This window comes from Euleptes europaea, chromosome 5, assembly GCF_029931775.1.
Source record: "Euleptes europaea isolate rEulEur1 chromosome 5, rEulEur1.hap1, whole genome shotgun sequence".
NCBI classification, from domain to species: Eukaryota; Metazoa; Chordata; class Lepidosauria; order Squamata; family Sphaerodactylidae; genus Euleptes; species Euleptes europaea.
Genome location: NC_079316.1, coordinates 111,977,888 through 111,998,119, shown reverse-complemented (window position 1 = coordinate 111,998,119; position 20,232 = coordinate 111,977,888). Strand labels below are relative to the sequence as shown.

At 48.9% G+C, this 20,232-nt stretch overlaps 1 protein-coding gene across 1 annotated transcript in view; it reads left to right on the top strand.

Moving 5' to 3' along the window:
* The first annotated feature begins 14,424 nt into the window (after positions 1-14,424).
* ANTXRL (ANTXR like) overlaps positions 14,425-20,232 on the top strand; it is a 47,525-nt gene continuing 41,717 nt past the window's right edge. The window contains exon 1 of the mRNA XM_056849797.1: positions 14,425-14,462. The gene's annotated coding sequence lies outside the window, so the exon portion shown is untranslated. The remainder of the gene's footprint in view (positions 14,463-20,232) is intronic.

The following is a 20,232-nucleotide window of genomic DNA, read 5'->3' as shown; positions in this document are numbered from 1 at the left end:
ACCTGACGTTTTCCAAATATACCCAGTTCCTCCGCAGTCTCTAGAAACAGCATCGGCCCATTTAAATGCCAGTGTGAGATCTACAGGTAATAAAAACTGTCAGGATTTTGTTGTTGCTGGAGGAGACACCTCTTGGAAAGAGAGTGGATTTAAATCACACTACAAGCTTACAAAAAAGTCTGGCCACGAGTTCCTCAGCTCGAAAATAAAAATCATGACAGGTAACCGTGTCAGTCTGTCTGGAGCAGTAGAAAAGAGCAAGAGTCCAGTAGCGCCTTAAAGACGGTCAAAATTTCTGGCAGGGTAGGCGCTTTTGCGAGTCTGAAGAAGTGAGCTGTGTGACTCATGAAAGCTCACACCCTGCCATAAATTTTGTTAAGTCTTCAAGGTGCTACTGGACTTCGGTTCTTGCAGGTTATCCGGGTTGTGTTATAAGCCTTCGACAATATTTCGCTACTGGACTCTTGCTCTTTTCAAAAATACACACAGAGAGGCAGATTTTAAACAAATTGGAAAATATCTATCTTCTTCATCATCATTTTAAAAATATGTCATATTTTTTAAAATATATATATGAATGTCTACATATGATTTTAATAATTATAATGTTTATTAATTGCCACTTAGAACTCCGAAAGCAATTTAAAGCGACTGTATGCATTGGGTCAGAATGACCAAAAAAGAAAAATTAAAGTAACCTATTACAGTCTTTCAAATTCACCTGCGACCCAGGTAGGGACACTTCGTTCTTCAAGCAGGGACCGATTTCCGAGCAGTCCGTTGATGCGCAGTGCCGTGGAAATGGACCCAAAGCTGAGCGCCGCCTCTGATTGCGAGCGAGACCCGCCGCCTTCCCTCCCAGCCAGAGAAAGCATCTGACGGGGACCCCCGACGGGCCGGGACCCCCTTCCTGGCAGCGAGCCGCCTTGCAAAAGGGAGACTTGCTCCCGAGTAGACCTGCTTCCGACGCGGCACCCCAGTTTCACCCCCCAGGGCCGGAGGGGGGGCCCGGGGAAAGCGCCCCCCGTCCAAGCCCGACCCCCGACGGCCCGCGGCTCCCGCGCCCGGACCCTCCGCCCCCCACCCGCCCGAAGGAGGCTCCCGGGACGGCGGGGAGAGCCCGCCACGGCCCCGCCGCCTTACCTGCCTGCCTACCTGCCTGCCTGGGCTGCGCCCGACGGGGCGGGAGGCTGGTGCGCCGGCCGCCCACTCCCCAGCCGGGCCGGGCGCCGCTCCCCTCCGCCGCCGCCCCGAGGAAGCCCCCCGCGGGGGCGGAGCGGCCAGCGCGCCTCCCCCGGACCGCCCCCCACCCCAGAGGGTCGAGGGGGAGCCTGCCCGACGGCGCCCCTGGCTTGGCTTTCCTGGCGCAGGACGAAGGGGGGGCGCTCCTCCCCTGCCAGGGGGGCCAGCTGGGGCCAGCCGGCGTGCCCCCTCCCACGCTGCAAAGGGGGGGGGAGGCTTGCCTGCCAGCAGCTGCGCCCGCCCTGCCTCGCGGTCCCGTCGGCTGGAGAAGAGCGAGGGATGCCACTCTCCAGGTGGGACCTGGAGATCCCCCGGAATGGCAGCTCGACCGAGATCGGTTCCCTGGCCTGGAGGAAGCGGATGCTTTGGAAAGTGGACTCTATAGGATGTTGCGCACGGGAGGTTTTGCCTTGGATGTGCTGCTCTCCAGATGCACGTTTTCCCCATCCAAATTCCTAAAACTCACAAAGAAGCTCCCATGTAGGGTTTTGAGAATTTGGATGGGGGAGATGTGCATCGAGAGAGCAGCACATCCAAGGCAAAACCTCCCGTGTAAAAATGGCCTAGGACATTAAACCCCACTGAAGTCCATCTCCTCCCCAAACCCTCCTCAGGCCCCGCCCCTAAACTCTCCAGGTGGGGCCTGGGGGTCCCCCGGAATGACAGCTCATCTCCAGACTGCAGAGATCAGCTCCCCTGGAGAAAGTGGGTGCTTTGGAGGGGGGACTGGATGGCCTGGTATCCCCCTGGGGGTCCTGCTCTCCCCAGGCTCCACCCCCAAACCTCCAGGAGATTCCCAAACTAGATCTGGCTACCCTACCCTACCCACCCCCCACCAGTGGCCAGGGTGTGTGTGTCCTGGCAATCCTAATTGAAGAAAACAAAGTGGCACCAGCCAACTGTGTAATGGGCACAGGAAAATAAACTGCCAAACAAAATAGGATAACATATGTTACTGTGTCTTTAACACTGTAAATCCATCCAAGGAACATGCATCAACTCCTCTAGGAGTTTCAAGTCTCCCGCAAATGTGAAACTGACACAAACATACAAATGGTATGAACAATGCAAACTGCAAACCAGAGATGCAACTTTCCCATCATTATTATAACATCGCATTTCTTGTCTGCAGATTGCACTGTTCACACCGTTTGTATGTTTGCTGGAGATTTGTAATTTATGTAACTCTCCTGGAGCAGGGCTTCTTAAACTTTTTCCACTCACCACCCCTTTTCACCAGAGAAATTTTTACGCGACCCCAGGTATATAGGTATATAAAATAAGTATATAAATAAGCCATTTACTGATAATAATTCATAAAGAAATTTATTTTTAAACAATTCTTTGGTATATAATTTTACTGTTGCCAAATTTTTCGCGACCCCCACCCCCATATGGGGTCACGACCCACAGTTTCTCCTAGAGGAGTTGATGCATGGACCTTTGATGGATTTATAGTGATAAAGACACCGTAACATATTTTCTCCTCCCTTGTGTGGCGGTTTATTTTCCTGTGCCCAGTATGCGGTTGGTGGGCGCCCACTTTGTTTGGGTTTTTTCATTTGTTGCTGGGTAACCCTTTTTCTGTTTAACCCTAATTGAAGAGCCACCTGGCCCGGAGGGCCTTTCCCGGGTACACTTAACTCGACCAAATCCATTTTATTTTCCAGCTTTGGAAAGCAATGCGTACCCCTGAAATAAAAATAAGATTGTCTCCAGAGCTTGGGGTCTGACAGCTATGCCCCCACAGGCCTGCCAGCTCCCAGCTGAGAAATTCCTGGAGATCTGGGGTGGAGCCTACAAAGGCCGGGGTTTGGGGAGAGGAGGGAGTTCGCTCAGCAGGATGTGACGCCACAGAGTCCGCCCTCTAAAGCTGTCGTTTTCTCCAGGGGAACTGATTTCCATAGTCGGGAAATTAATTGCAATTCTCCAGGCCCCGCCTGGAGAGAAAAGAGAACCCCTTTTCAGCAAGGAGGCAACCTGAACCCTAAAACAAGGTTTTGATTTCTGGCTGCCTTTCTTTTAGTTTATGAGACGTTGTTGTGAGTTTCCTGCATTGTGCAGGGGGTTGGACTAGATGACCCTGGTGGTCCCTTGCAACTCTATGATTCTATGAGGCTACCCAGTGGTTATGGAGAGGCTCAATGCCTATCCTTGAGTGTTTCCCTGTGGCAAGCAGTCATTCATATCTTCCCAGTGTTTACACATCTCCTAGTTCAGAAAAAAAACTACATGGTCTTCTTGTGTTGGCCCCCACCTTGAAGGCAACAGCCTCTTCCTGGTTTTTCACTTTACTACAACTTATTCATTGGAGGCCTTTTCAATCCAACCTCTAGATTAAACGTTACCTGTCAAGGCAGCAATCCGACTGTGAGGGGAGGTTTTGAGCGGAGGAAGGGGCTGTTAACCCTTTCCCCATCTGCCCCTAAACTGCTAACATGACTGCCCCTGGTTGCTTTCCATCTATGCAGCATCTCAGATGTGGGGAGGGGCTGTGACTCAGTGGTAGCACATATGCAGAAAGTCCCAGGCTCAATCCCCGGCATCTCCAGTGAAAGGGACTAGGCAAGTAGGTGATGTGAAAGACCTCTGCCTGAGACCCTGGAGAGCCGCTGCCAGTCTGAGTAGACAATACTGACTTTGATGGACCGAAGGTCTAATTCAGGTTAAGGCAGCTTCATGTCCACTACAGATCTGGAACCGGGTACAAGGACAAAGAGACTGAAGAATTTGGAGCAGGAAAACCGACATAACAGGAATGTGGGAAATGGGCAGGTAGGGTTGCCAGCTGGAAATACCTGGAGATTTTGGGGGTGGAGCATGAGAAGGGCAGGGTTTGGGGAGGGGAGGGACCTCAGCAGGGTATAATGCCATAGAGTCCACCTTCCAGAGCGGTCATTTTCTCCAGGGGAACTGATCTCTGTTGCCTGGAGATCAGTTGTAATAGCAGGAGATCTCCAGCCACCACCTGAAGGTTGGAAAAAAGAGGCACTTGGTACTAATGAGGGTACAGCAGTTCAAAAAGGATAAGTACCAATATTCTATAATGCAAAACAAAACTTTAGTGAGAGTGAACAAAGTGCAAGGGTGAACTGAGACACAAGTCAACAACACAATACAATAAACATATACATAGCTCTCAAGAAGTCTTCAATGTAGTCGTCTGGAATTAATAAGCTAGTCCAAAATATTATTCATTCATGAATGTTCTTAAAAAGACGGTGGAAGTGATCAAATCGAAACGCTGCGGCGGTGAAAACGTTAAGTTAATCCGGACTGTGTTTCGATTTGATCACTTCCACCGTCTTTTTAAGAACATTCATGAATGAATAATATTTTGGACTAGCTTATTAATTCCAGACGACTACATTGAAGACTTCTTGAGAGCTATGTATATGTTTATTGTATTGTGTTGTTGACTTGTGTCTCAGTTCACCCTTGCACTTTGTTCACTCTCACTAAAGTTTTGTTTTGCATTATAGAATATTGGTACTTATCCTTTTTGAACTGCTGTACCACCTGAAGGTTGGCAACCCATCACAGTTCAGGGGAACCTGAAAGGGGTGGAAAGGCAGCATGGAAATGTTTTAAATCAATAAATCCACCTTGGAGAAACTCTCTCCCCGAGTCTTGATTTGCCCATTCAATCTCACCTAAGTTACAATCCTAGAGTTGGAAGGGCCACAGAGGCCATCTAGTCCAACCCCCCTGCTTAATGAAGGATCAGCCTAGAGCACCCCTGACAAGTGTTTGTCCAGCCGCTGCTTGAAGACCGCCAGTGAGGGGGAGCTCGCCACCTCCCTACGCAGCCCATGCCACTGCTCAACTACTTGTAGCGGTTGAGCCTGGAGCATTCTCACCTGTCCGTGGCAACCGTTTGTGGCCTCCCTCCTCCTCTTCACTGCAGCCCCTGTCCCACGTGGCTTTTGTCCCTGCAGCTGGAGCATAGTCTTTTGGGTCTTCGCTTTTGCTAATAGAAGTGCTGGGAAAGTCTGGCTGTGCGGCTTCTCCATGAGCATAACTCAGTACGGAACTTTATTGGCAGCCTCCGGAAGGTCAACCAATATAAAGAGGGGAGTGGTACCTAGGACAGAAGAAGGAGGAGGAGGAGGAGTTTGTTTTTATATGCCGACTTTCTCTACCACTTAAGGAAGACTCAAACCAGCTTATAATCACCTTCCCTTCCCCTCCCCACAACAGACACCCTGTGAGGTAGGTGGGACTGAGACAGCTGTGACTAGCCCAAAGTCACCCAGCTGGCTTCAGGTGGAGGAGTGGGGAAACAAATCTAGTTAATCAGATTAGCCTCCGATGCTCATGTGGAGGAGTGGGGAATCAAACCCGGTTCTCCAGATCAGAGTCCACCGCTCCAAACCACTGCTCTTAACCACTACACCTTGCTGGTGGTACAAAAAAGTACCACTATGCAAACATAAAACTGTTTTGTGTGTGTGTTCATTAATGGTATGTTCTTTCATTTATTCATGAACCTTTATACAAAAATCTTGAGCTGGTGTACAAATAATATAAATCAGATAATGTTAGACAAGACAAGGTTTTGCAGTTTCTCCAGAAGGAAAGCGGGAAAGCAGGTGAAGGGGATGGAGAGTGACGGCTTTCTTGAATATGTGTGTTCTTCTGCATTCAGACAGGCCCCACACAGCCTAGCTAGGGTTGCCAGGTCCCTCTTCACCACTAGCGGGAGGTTTTTGGGGTGGAGCCTGAGGAGGGTGGGTTTGGGGGAGGGGAGGGACTTCAATGCCATAGAGTCCAATGGCCAACGCGGCCATTTTCTCCAGGGGAACTGATCTCAGTCAGCTGAAGAACAGTTGTAATAGCAGGTTTCCAGCTAGTACCTGGAAGTTGGCAACCCTAAGCCTAGCAGAGGTTTTGTCCTCTCCCCCCACCCATCCCAAATCTTCTCAATCACCAATACAGCCGCTTTCAGGGTATGGGGATCTCTGATCCCTTTTGACGTTGGACCCCCGTTGTCATGTTCTTAATGAGATCCCCGTAGCAGGTGGGCGAGAATTGCTTGGCCTTTATTTGTTTCTAATTGCTCCTTTAAAAAAAGAAAACCCTCCTTCCCCTCCTCCCCGCCGACTTTCTCCGCCTAGCAAATGATTTCTGGCACGGCTGGTATGTAAAATAGAACCATCAACTGTCTTGTCACAATCCCATAGGCCCTGAACCGGGACTGGCGACATTGCTTTTGAAAGATGTCGTTCCCTATAAATGCCTTTAACGCCTGGTAGGAAATTCTTATGAGCACGTTGACAAAGGGAATCACCGGGGCTCTTTGATTAATGTCCGAGTCAAGTGAATATTGGCTTGGATTGAAGGCAGGGGTACAACGTTTTGAACGGCTCTGAAGAAAGGATGTTTGCGACCATCGAAGAGAAATCAGACACCAAATGAACCGGAGGAAGAGCCAAGCAAGAGTTTTGCTTCGGTGGGATTTCGGATCTCGCAAAGAAGATGCTATCAGGTCAGGCGCGGCGAAAAACTCTTCATCAACATCTCCCCATCCGTTGAGGTGCTTTGGGGCAACGGGATGGACAGCTCAGGAGATTCCCTGTGTTGCTTTAGGGGGAAATAAAAAAGGGGGGGCTATTTGCTTTCGTTGTGCAGTTCTGGACAAGTCTGAAAACTGCTCCTTTAGTTTCTCCCCCTTAGTCCGCATAGATGTATTTACACCTCCCTCTCTTCAAAATATCAAGGCGCTTTACAAGAGTACAAATTATTTAAAACAATTAAACAACAAGATAACAAGGGGAAAAAACAGCCCCAGATAATGTCATAGTCTATTCCATACAAATCTTAAAGCATTTCCAACAGCACAGTTACTTACCGGTATTTTATTTTATTTTATTTACTTTATTCATACCCTGCCTTTCTCCCCACTTGGAACCCAAAACCGGCTAACTTTATTCTCCTCTCCTTCGTTTTATCCTCACAACAAACCTGCGAGGTAGGTTAGGTTGAGAGTATGTGACTGGCCCCAGGTAACCCAGTGAGTTACCACGGCACGAGTGGGGATTTTAATAGGGATTACTGAGATCCTACTCTATTTTTATTTATTTATTTTATGCATTAAGCTTACACCCTGCCCTCCCCAGCAAAACTGGGCTCAGGGCAGCTACCTCACGCTGGCTATAAGTTTTGAAGCAATGAAAATCAGTAAGTAGCAAAACTATCCCACTACTCTACTACACCTGGAATTTTGCAGTACAGAAGAGACTTAGAAGAAGAAGAGAAGAAGAGTTGGTTTTTATATGCCGACTTTCTCTACTTTTTAAGGAGACTCAAACCAGTTTACAATCTCCTTCCCTTCCTCTCTCCACAACAGACACCTTGTGAGGTAGGTGTGGCTGAGAGAGTTCAGAGAGAACTGTGTCTAGCCCAAGGTCACCCAGCTGGCTTCATGCAGAGTGGGGAAACCAACCCAGTTCTCCAGATTAGAGTCCGCCGCTCATGTGGAGGACAGAGGAATCAAACATTTTCCTCCAGATTAGAGTCCCCCGCTCATGTGGAGGAGTGGGGAATCAAACTCGGTTCTCCATTAAAGTCTGCCACTCTTAACCACTTCAGCACCTTGGCTCTCACTTCCACTTATGATACAGTTCTGGCTTTTATTATTTTATTCAGGGCTATAGCAGGTGCTCATTTGGGCTTCTCCTTGGCAATTCACTTCTGCAACCGGGTCTCCTGGCTTCCACAATGCCCTCCCCACTTTTTGACGAGACCCAATGTGGCCCACCTTGCCAAACATGCATGCCACAGCAGACAACCAACTGGGCTACTTGAAGCAGATGGGTGGCTTTCCCTGAAAGATTTGCCATCTGCTGCTTTGATGGCCTCAGCCAGTTTGCCAGCCCAATGCAGAGTTACAGGGAATGAAAAGGAAGCCGAGCCAGAATTTGCTGGTAGACGCAGAAATGCAGGCTAGTAACCAGGGTGGATTTGATTTAAATCAAATTGATTTACATCCACAATTGAAATCATGATTTAAATCACTAGTCAGTAAGACGAGATTTAAATCATGGTTTTCTACACCCTATTACAGCCTGCTGCCATTATAGGTTTTCTCTTCCAGGGACAGAATAATATGATAAACCTCAGGATATGCACACAAAGAAGCTTCAAAGCAGTTTACAATCTCCTTCCCTTCATCTCCCGACAACAGACACCTTGTGAGGCAGGGGAAGCTGAGAGAGCTCTAAGAGAGCTATGACTAGCCCAAGGTCACCCATCAGGCTTCATGTGGAGGAGTGGGGAATCAAACCTGGTTCTCCAGATTAGAGTCCGCCACTCATGTGGAGGAGAGGGGAATCCAACTCGATCTCCAGATTAGAACCCACTGCTCTTAGCCACTATTCCATGATGGCTCTCCCAAGACTTGTGGGAAACTCAAAAAGTTTCACTTTCATTTTTACTGCTTGCCTAGGGTTGCCAGGTTCCTCTTTGGCACCAGCAGGTTTTTGGGGCAGAGCCTGAGGGTGGGGTTTGGGGAGGGGTGGGATTTCGATGCCATAGAGTCCAATTGCCAAAGCAGCCATTTTCTCCAGGGGAACTGATCTCTATCAGCTGGAGATCAGTTGTAATAGCAGATCTCCTGCCACCACCTGGAGGTTGGCAATGCTATGCTTGCCCCTCCCTCCTCACACTTAGACTCCAAGGAATCTTCTGTTCATTGAACTTCTTGAAACTTAGCACTTAAGGGGCAAGGGGCTGATTCTGTGAACATAGATTTGCAAAGGAATAATGGGATTAAGGTCTTTTTCTCAACTCTGTATGTTTATTTTTTTAACACTTTTGCTGTGAAGATGCATGTTATCTCTGCAGACACAAAATCAGTTTTGAGAACCGCAAAACCAAGCATTTGTGAGAATATCTTCTAGATGGAAAAACTGCCCAAAATAGTCTTACAGAAACCTCTCGAAGAGCACGACATTGTGAATGGATTAATGGAATTTATTTACCAAAAAAATAAATAAACATTGCATAAACATAAAACCTCATGGTACATAATTAAAAAGGAATCCTTATTTCATGATAAATAACCTTTGGACTATAATGTATCTTAAATAGAAAACTATCTTTGGATAGATTTTTCATAGAATCATAGAGTTGGAAGGGACCACCAGGGTCATTCTAGTCCAACCCCCTGCACAATGAAGGAAATTCACAGCTACCTTCCCCCCACAGCCCCAGTGACCCCCACTACATGCCCAGAAGATGGCCAAGATACCCTCCCTCTCATCATCTGCCTAAGGTCACAGAATCAGCATTGCTGATAGATGGCCATCTAGCCTCTGCTTAAAAACCTCCAAGGAGAGCTCACCACCTCCCAAGGAAGCCTGTTCCACTGAGGAACTATGACTTTTCCTAAAAATGCATTTCATTTTAAAAATCCTATTTAAATTTTTAAAAATCCGATTTTTTTTATTTTTGTAAAAACAAACAAACCACAATTGATGTTTATTCACCCTTCTAGCAACCGTGATACATGCCTGGTAGAAAATGGCCCTCATGAGCACTAGATTGAAAACACACACCACCCCCCATCCCCTAGATAAGAACATCAGAAGGGCCCTGCTGGATCAGACAAGGGAGGGTCCATCTAGTCCAGCCTCCTGGATCACACAGTGGCCAACTGGTTCCTCTGGAGGTCCAACAGGGCACAGAGGCCGAGGCCTTCCCCTGATGTTGCCTCCTAGCTCTGGGATTCAGAGGTTGACTGCCTCTGAATGTGGAGATTCCCTTTAGGCACCATGGCTAGTAGCAGCTGATAGACCGCTCTTCCACGAACCACTCTAATCCCCTCTTAAAGCCGTCTATGCCTGGAGCCATCACTATATTCTCTGGCAGCGAATTCCACATTTTAATCACTCGTTAAGAGCTGGACTAGATGGCCCTTGAGGTCCCCTCCAGCTCTGCGTTTCTATGAAATCATGCCCTCCCGTTATTTCTTTTTCTGATCTACCCAGCCCCTGTATAGAGGAAGAAAGGGTTAGATATCATCAGCCCACAGTCTCAGCATTGATTTCCGTTCACTAGTGCTGACATCACAACACCGAGGCAACTTGTAAAGAACAAGTATTCTGTGACTTCCGTGGGAGCAGCTGTCTTTTCTTAAAACGTGGCCATGCACGTTTGGATCAGGCCACCCAGAGCGAGGGGCATGCAGACCAGAGCGCAGGCGTGCCTGCCGGGCACACAGGTGGGCGTCTTCACGGGGCCATCTGATCTGGCTGCCTAATTCCCGCTCCTGCACTCTTTTTCTTTTACTCTTTTTAATTATATTTTTTATTATATAATATTAATAAAGAAAAAGGATAAAAGAAAAATAGAGCTGAGATTTCTACAAATGAAATAGAAGGATTCATGCCAAGGGCTCCATTGGAGAAAACATAGTAAATATACAACATGAAACATATTACTTGAAAAGCATTAGAAAGTTCCATAGTAAATACAAGAACAATATGTGATAAGCAATTATGTTTTATCAAACGCCAGACTGTTTCTATTCATCCCTATATATAGATGGCTTCCCAGGTGGTTTGAGTGAATAACTATGATCTATTGGTGAATTCTACTATGAGTACAAAAGTCTACTGTTACTTTGCAGTAATTCAGCTTAAATGAACTATATCATATTTGAGATAACTGGACAATAAACACTAAAGATGTTATCAATAGTTCATGACTTTCATAGCAGAACATTATATTTCTCTCTGGTCTCATTCCTCCCCCCTATGCCACTTCCTGAGAACATATCATAAAATTCTTTGCTTGGCCTTCTGTTCACATAATTTGACAATTTTGCCATTACAGCATATTCTGCTAATTTACTCTTCCAGTCCTCTACATCTGGACACTCTTCTGACTTCCATTTTGCTTTCCAGTGTAACTCCAGCTGCTGCTACCATATATTTAAACAGTTCTAAGGTTTTGGAGATGCCTGTATGATTCCCGGCAGCATATTCTTTGGGTCCACTGGGAATTTGATTTGTAGAATTTCCTGCATTTCCGCTCGTGTCTCTTTCCAATACTTCTGTCCTCGTGGGTTTTTGACTGGGACTTACATCCGTGCGAGCGTCGCGCCAGGATTTATGTATCATTGGGGAAAGAAAGAGAGGCGCCCAGGCCTGGCGGGAGTCCCTCGGGGCCATTCCGACTGCCACAAGGCAGGGGCGAAGTGTCAACGCGTAGAGTCTAACAATCAGCCGAGACTTGAACGTGCCCGGCAGGGAGAAAGACGTCCGGATCTGCCAATTCTTTTCATCCCAACGCATTCTGCGGTTCCCATCTTCCCCGTGGCTCCAGCTATTAATTAGGTCAGCCGGCCCCAGTGTCTTCTCAGGAGCTGCGACCGAGGGCGGGGGGGTGGACCTGGGAGCAGATGACGGGGAGCTGCCTAGAGCTCACAGGAGGGTCATTCATAATTACCACGATAACTTCAGGAGGGCTGGTGACCCTTTCACAAACCGGCACTGGCAGCAAAGCAGCTGTTTGCTGTACGGGTAACATACATACAAGGGGCCACCATAATTCGGTAGTGACTTGACATTTCCTACCACCAATCTCAGAAGCTAAGCAGGGTCGGCCCTGGTTAGTATTTGGGTCGGAGACCACCAAGGAAGTGCAGGGTCACTACGCAGAAGCAGGCAATGGCAAACCACCTCTGAACATCTGTGGCCTTGAAAACCCCGTGAGGGGCTCACCATAAGTTGGCTACGACTTGACAACATTTATTCTTTGTCCTGTTTGTTAGCCTCAGCTAGGTTTACTTTGGCAGATCTCAGAAGCTAAGCAGGGTCAGCCATGGTTAGTCTTTGGATGGGAGAACTGGAGGAAGTCCAGAGTCAGGCGATGACCAACCACCTCTGAACCTCTCTTGCCTCAAAAGCCCCATGGCCATTTATGCAGGGTTGATTTTGATGCTTGCTCAAAGCTGCTTTTTTAAATCCGCCCTTTAAAAAGACTATTCACGGTCCCAATGCAAGGGGAGAAAGTCAAACAAATTCCACTCCTCCCCCCACTTGCCTGCTCCTGCGTTCCTTCGTTTGCGTCGCTAAGCTGGGGCTGTGATTTTTCATGGGTCCTTCAGTAAATGCTTTGATACCGAGGCGGAGCAAATACAAAAGGTCGTGTTAAAGGGGCTCTTAAGAAATGCGAAGCAGGTACGTGCCGACGGTTCCTCGTGAAGAAATCAAAGGCCATTTTTGCATGGGAATTAGCAGCACGTTCCAGGCTGAAGTGCCCCGAATACTTTTTTAAAAAAATATTGCACGCTGAAGCGTCATTCCGGAAGTGACTGCGAAGCTGGCCCAGACCTGCTTCGCATTACCAAAGAGCCCATTTGACGCGACCTTTGGCGTTTGCCGCGAAAAACTCCCTCTCAAAGAGCCATGCAAAACAACGGAGGCGCGTTAGCGATGCACCTGCTGACGGCGATGCACCCAGGAACAAAGGAGCAGGCGAGGTGAGGGGTGCTGGAATTTCCCCTTTCGCGTTGGGGCCGTGGACAGGCATTTTTAAAGTCGCCTTTGACAAAAGAGCTTTGAGCGAGCATCAAAATTGACCCTGCTATGGCATCACTTTGGAGAACGAATAAGATCCCAACACTTCAAGCATGGTTGGATAAATCTCTGGAATATATTACTATGGCTCATTTGACAGACTATCTGAAAGATAACACGCGAGAACAGAATTATGAGAGGTGGAAACCCTTCTACGACTTTATGAAACACACTAGACAAAAGATACCTTCGAACCAATCCATCACCAGATTAAAAATATGGAAGACTTTGCAAACAGGGGTAGCGAATGGGAGCTATTATCATAATGATATGTAAACAGTATCATTCTTTCCTTCCCTATTTTTTTCTCATTCTGCAAGGCGAGAGTGCTAAATATATTAAAACGGCATAATATTTTTGAATTTAATATATTTTCTTATGCATCCCCCCCACCCCTCTTTCCTTCTGTATCCCACTTATAATTTAAAATCAATAATAAAATATTTATTTAAAAAAAATGACCCTGCAAAAATGGCTATATATATATATATATATATATATATATATGTTGCCATTGCCATTTTTGCAGGGTTATTTTTTTTAAATAAATATTTTATTATTGATTTTAAATTATATATATATATATATATATATATATATATATATATATATATAATGAGCAGCTCCGTCCAGGCTGAAGGGTCCCATATACATATAAGGGTCAGATAGATTAGATAGATAGATAGATAGATAGATAGATAGATAGATAGATAGATAGATAGATAGATAGATAGATGCGGGACCCTTCAGCATATATATATATATATATATATATATATATATATATATATATATATATATATATATATATATATATATATATGTGTGTGTGTGTGTGTGTGTGTGTGTGTGTGTGTGTGTGTGTGTGTGTGTGTGTGTATGTGTATACACACACACACACATATGGGTCATTCTTTCCTTCCCTATTTTTTTCTCATTCTGCAAGGCGAGGGCGCTAAATATATATATATATATATATATATATATATATACACACACACACACACACACACACACACACACACACGGGGCCCTTCAGCCTGGACGGAGCTGCTCATTCGCAGGCATAAAGGGCCCGGGAATCAGCTGAGACCCGCGGGCTTTTCCAGTCCCGCCCAGCCACCCCTTCCCTTGGGGGCGCCGTCGCAGCCCGGTCCCCCCCATCCCCGACGGCTGCGCTGGGGGGAAAGGGCTGCGCGCTCGGGCAGAGCCGCCTCGCCCTCTCGCCCGCCCGCCCGCTGAGGGCGAGGCGGCTCTGCCCGAGGGCGCAGCCCTTTCCCCCCAGCGCAGCCGTCGGGCCGGCCTTCCCCTCCCTCCCCTCCCTTCCCCTCCCCGTCGGGCGGGCCGAGCGGCGTCCTTCTCCGCCTCCTCGGGCTGGTCCGGCGGGCGGTGGGGGCGCACAGCTGGCCGGCCGGCCGGCGCCTTCCGTCCCGGGCTGCAGCTGCTGCAGCTGCTGCAGCGGCGTCGAGGGGAGCGGAGCGGAGCAATGGGGCGCGCCGGGGCGGCTGCCGCGGGGCTTCTCGCGTGCGCCGCCGCCGGGCTGCTGGCCGTCGGGGCGGGGGTGGGCGGCGGGGCCCCCCCGGCGCGGCGCCCCTCCTGCTCCGGCGCCTTCGACCTCTACTTCGTGCTGGACAAGTAGGTGGCCCCCCTCCTCCTGGCGCGCGGCGCGGGGGGCTCGCAGGGCCCGCTTGGCGTCGGCCCCTCCGCCGCTTGGGCGAGCGAGCGTTTGGGTCCGGGTTGCCGACCTCCCGGGCACAGCGGGAGATCTCCTGCTGTTGCCGCTGGCCTCCGGGCGATGGAGATCTGCTCCCCTGGAGAAAAGGGCCACTTTCGCGATTGGACTCTATGGCGTTGCGGCCCCTCCCTTCCCCGAACCCCGCCCTCCTCCAGCTCCGCCCCCAAAATCTCTCGCCGGTGGCGAAGAGGGACCTGGCAACCCTAGATGGCGTGCAGCGAGGGTTGCCAACTCTGGATTGGGATAGTCGTGGGGATTTGGGGGGGGGGGTGGAGCCTGGGAAGGGTGGGGCGGCTCAGCGGAGTACAATGCCCCCCCCAATTGCCCTTTCCTTCATGGGAGCTGATCTCTGTAGTCTGGAGATCAGTTGTATAATCGGGACATCTCCAGGCTCCGCCTGGATGTTGGCAACCCTCACGTATCCCCTTTCTGGGAAGCTTCTCAAAGATGTGAACTATGTTGCACATCCGTATGAGTTGTAATGCCGGGAGATCTCCAGGCTCCACCTGGAGGTTGACAACCCTAGGGTAGAGCCCGAGAAGGGTGGGCGTTTGGGGAGGAGAGGGGCCTCCGTGGGTCACGGTGCCACAATTCCCATCTTCCAAAGCAGCCATTTTCTCCAGGGGGGTCGATCTCTGTAGTCTGGAGAGGAGTTGTAATACCAGGAGGTCTCCAGGGCCCACCTGGAGGTTGGCAACCCTGTGCCACATCGCAGACCGGGCTCTGAAGTTGGGCCTGGCCCAGGTTTGGCTGCTGGGGCACACGTGTGAATTGCTCGTGGGGCCAAGCAGCAGTCGGGCCACCACGGGTTGCTTGGCCTCTTTGTTTCTTCTCGGGGTCTGTGAGGAAGGCAAAGCAAAGGTGGCGTTTGTGCGCCGAGGCTCCGGACAGCCGGCTGCAAACCACCAGCCCCAGTGAGGGTTATTCAGGCTTGCCAGAGAGTCGGGACCTTTGGCTGAAAGTCGCTGCGGAGGAGGTAATGACAGAGAGCTGCTGTGGATTTCCTGCCGTTCTGAGCATAGGAGGCTCTGGTCGGCCGACGGGCACAGCTCTCCCTGCTGCGCTCCCGAAATGGTTGGCAGGCAAAGGGGTTTCGGTGGCAAAAAGGCCCCTCCCTTCCCTTTTGGCTGCAGAGGGCGGGCAGCCAGCTGTGCAGCTGTTGAGTTATATCCAGAGAGAGAAGGGTGGGAAAGTGCGGGCAGACAGAGTCACCGCCTGCAGGAGAAGAGAAAGCCAGAAGAGCTGGCTGAAAAATAGGAAGCAGAGAGCAGGAATCAGCAGTTCCCACAATGGAAGGATGTGCTTTTCAACCTGTTCATCAGTGACCTGGAGCTGGGGGTGAACAGCGAAGTGGCCAAGTTTGCAGATGACACCAAATGATTTGGTTAAAACAAAAACGGAAGAGCTCCAAAAAGATCTCTTCAGACTGGAGGAATGGGCATTAAAATGGCAAATGAGATTCAATGAGAGCAAGTGTAAAGTGATGCTTATTGGGGCAAAAAAATCCCCGCTTGACATATACACTGATGAGATCCGTGCTGGCAGCGACAGACCAAGAAAGGGATCTTGGGGTGGTAGTGGATCGCTCGATGAAGATGTCAACACCGTGTTCAGCTGCTGTGAAAAGGGCAGATTCCATGATGGCCATAATTAGAAGAACAATAGAGAATAAAACTGCTGCTATCATACTGCTCTTGTACAAATCTATGGTGAGACCACACTTGGACTACTGTGTACAGTTCTGGTCACCACAACTAAAAATGAATATTGCAGAGCTGGATAAGGTGTAGAAAATGATCGGGACTAGAGCAACTGCCCTATGAGGAGCAGTTAAAACGCTTAGGGCTGTTTGGCATGGAAAGAAGGCAGTTATGGGGAGACCTGATCGAGGTCTATAAAATTATGCATGGTATGGAGAGAGTGGACAGGGAGAAGCTTTTCTCCCTCTCTCACAATACTAGAAAGCGGGGTCATCTGCTGAAGCTGGAGGGTGAGGGATTCAAAACAGATAAAAGGAAGTTATTTCTTCACACAACACAGAGTTCAATGGTGGAACTCCCTGCCCCAGGGTGTGGTGATGGCTGCCAACTTGGAAGGCCTTAAGAGGGGAGTGGACATGTTCATGGAGAAGAGGGCTATCCATGGCTACTAGTCAAAATGGATATTAGTCTTATCTGGCCCTTGAGGCAGCCACCACCACCCCCACGCACACACACACCACTCTCGATCTGGGCTGGTGAGGCATGGCGTGGCCCGACATTTATGTGACATTTATGTCATATCCAGCCCTCGTAACAATTGAGTTCGACACCCCTGCCTTACAGGGTCACAATAAGTTGGCTGAGACTAGGATGGCACTTTACACATGCTCACATACGCAGCGCCTTAGAGACCAACAAGATGTTTTGAGCTTCCAAGAGTTAAAGCTCCGTTCATTAGATACGAGTAGGAAAGATCTGTGAGTCTCAAGTTCATTCACAAGTTCAGAACAGTGCTCCCCCTCCCCCGCTGAATAGGGACCTAGGATTTTTATTTCACTATAGATGCTAGTTTTCTGCTCCCAAACATTTTCCCTCTGCTCTAATCGAGCTGATTCCAACATGTGTGGTACCTTTGCATCCTGAGTTCCTTCTTTACAATACCCCTCCCACCTTCTGACTGGGATATAAAGACTCAGAGATCTCCATTCCTACTCGTGTCTGACGAAGGGAGCTGTGACTGTCAAAAACTTCTACCATGGAAATTTAAAAAGGGTAAAGGTCCCCTGTGCAAACTCCGGGTCATTCCTGACCCATGGGGTGACGTCACATCCCGACGTTTCCAAGGCAGACATTGTTTGTGGGGTGGTTTGCCAGTGCCTTCCCCAGTCATCTTCCCTTTACCCCCAGCAAGCTGGGTCCTCATTTCACCGACCTCGGAAGGCTGAGTCAACCTTGAGCCGGCTACCTGAAACCGACTTCTGTCGGGATCGAACTCAGGTCATGAGCAGAGCTTGGAGTACTGAGCTTACCACTCTGTGCCATGGAAATTTAGTCGGTCTTTAATGTGCTTGCTGGACTCGCATCTTACTCTTCTACTGCCGGCCAACATGGCCAGCCACCTGAAACCATCTGACTATAGTGTACAAAGCTGGTTGATTGGGAGGAGACCCATCTTAACCTAGTGATGTTTGCGTGTGAAATGCCATCAAGGGTCAGCTGACTCATGGTGATCTGTTGGGTTTTCGAGGCAAGAGACGTTCAGAGGTGGTTTTGCCATTGCCTCACTCTGCGTAGCAACCCTGGACTTCCTTGGTGGTCTCCCATCCAAATAATAACCCGGGCCGACCCTCCTTATCTTCTGAGATCTGATGAGATCAGGCTAGTTTGGTAAAGACGAGGTGATGCGATTGAACTAGCATGGGCCATCCAGGTAAGGGCAACCTTGTGATGCAGAATAGCAAATAAGGCTTAAGGGTGGTCTCAGGAAGAAGAAGAAGAGTTGGTTTTTATACCCTGATTTTCTTTGCCTTTAAGGAGTATCAAACCAGCTTACAATCGCCTTCCCTTCCCCTCCCTACAACCGACACCTTGTGAGGTAGGTGGGGCTGAGATAGCCCAAGGTCACACAGCTGGCTTTGTGTGAAGGAGCAAGGAATGAAACCTGGTTCTCCAGATTGGAGTCCATTGCTCTTAACCACCACACCACACTGGCTCTCTTTGCTAGGAATCCAGGGAAGGGAAGGGGGTATTGGTCTCCCCCTACCCCACAAAGCATGGGTGTTCTGCACCATATTGGCTAGGTGCTGACTCTTGGCCCAGAAACCCCTCACCCCCATCACCTCCTGTTTACCCCGTGAGGGAAAAATTCAGATAGCCACAATTTCCCCCTCCACCTGTGAGTGAAACTGCAATTTGAGAGGGATTTTGTTTGGGAAGTCGCTGTGGGGTGAAACAAGTCCTCCCTCCTGCCTCTCCTCTGAAGAGATTGGCAGGCCAACATTTTGGGAAAAAGAAAGTGAGCCCGCTAGCCCAGGGATCTGGCTCTGGGCGATGCTGAAGAACATTGCCTCGGTTGCTTATGAAAACTTGAGGCCTTAGACCTGTGGCACTGGCTTACGGCTTTCGATGATACCTCCTTCTAACTGTATATTCTGGATTTTGTATTTTTGTATGTTTGATTATCTCTGCATTACTGAGCTTTCTGGATTTGTTTTGCTCTGTTGGTCGACGAGCATAAAGAACAGAAGTAAAGGTGGCACGGGTTTAGTGCGCGACTAGGGTCTTGGCTTGAGCACTGGCACACAAAGCTCAAACAAAGGGGTCTCTGTCTATGTCAGGCAGGCCCGTCCATGCCTCCTGAAAGGGGTTCTGTCCGGCTGCTGTCGGGATCCGGCTGCGTGCATGTCATGCTCCAGCTGGTCTCAAAAGGGAAACATTTGAAATCATGGCTGAAAGGTGGCGGCTGACAGGGAGAACGTCTGGCTCACCTGTTTTGCTCTGTGATTTTTGCACAGAGACCCTGGCAAGGACAGCGGGACTCCCCCATGGTTGCCCCTTCCAGCAGTTGCCATGGAGAGGACATGGAGGTTCCTTTGACATGGAGGTTCCTCCACCATTGAATGGCTTCTCTATTTTTTCCTGATGCTTCAATGGGACAGTATCTGGGTTGGTCAAATGAATCCTCACCCATGAAGGAGGGTCCTGCATGCTCAAGTCCTTGGGTTTAGTGGGGGTTATGGGCCCAGAAAGAGGACTTTGTAGGGGACTTCCACACATGCTGAATAATGCACTTTCAAACTACTTTCAATGTACTTTACTGATCGTTTGCCTAATCCCCACCTGAGCTAGCAGCCCTACATGATGCTGGCCTGTGATGCCGCGTGATTCGCCAAGTCATTTGCAATTAGAATCGGAGTGTGTCACTTCTTTTGGATAGCCACATGCCAAATGCCTTCCCAGGAGAAAAGTGACTTGTTTGAAACAGTGTTTGTTTAATAGATGTTTATATCCTGCATTTCTCCCCAGTGGGGAACCTAAAGTGGCCTATATGGTTCTCCTCTCCTCCATGCTATCCTCACAACAACCCTGTGAGGTAGGCTAGGTTGAGAGTTTGTGACTGGCCTAAGGTTGCTGGTGGGCTAGTCTAACTTTGGCAATAGGAATTTGAATGTAGGGCTCTCAGATGACACAATAGGCCAAGTTTCTCCTGGCACATAGCTGGAGCAGTAAAATCTTCATGGACAGATGTAATGTCTGACCTAGTGTTCCTCCACCATTGAATTGCTTCTCTATTGAGAATAATTTCTTCCTGATGCTTAAATGGGACAGTATCCGGATTGGTCCAATGAATCCTCACCCATGAAGGAGGGTCCTACAGGCTCAAGTCCTTGGGTTTAGTGGGGGTTTTAGGCCCAGAAAGAGGACTTACAGGGTGCTTTCACACATGCCAAATAATGCGCTTTCAATGCACTTTACCGATTGTTTGCAAGTGGCTTTTGCCATTTCACAGTCAAATCCAGCTTCAAAGTGCATTGAAAGTGGATTGAAAGTGCATCATTTGGCATGCCTGAAAGTGCCTGATAGACACTTTCATACATGCCGAATAATGCACTTTCAATCCACTTTCAATGCACTTTGAAGCTGGATTTGACTGTGAAATGGCAAAGTCCACTTGCAAATGTCTCTGGGG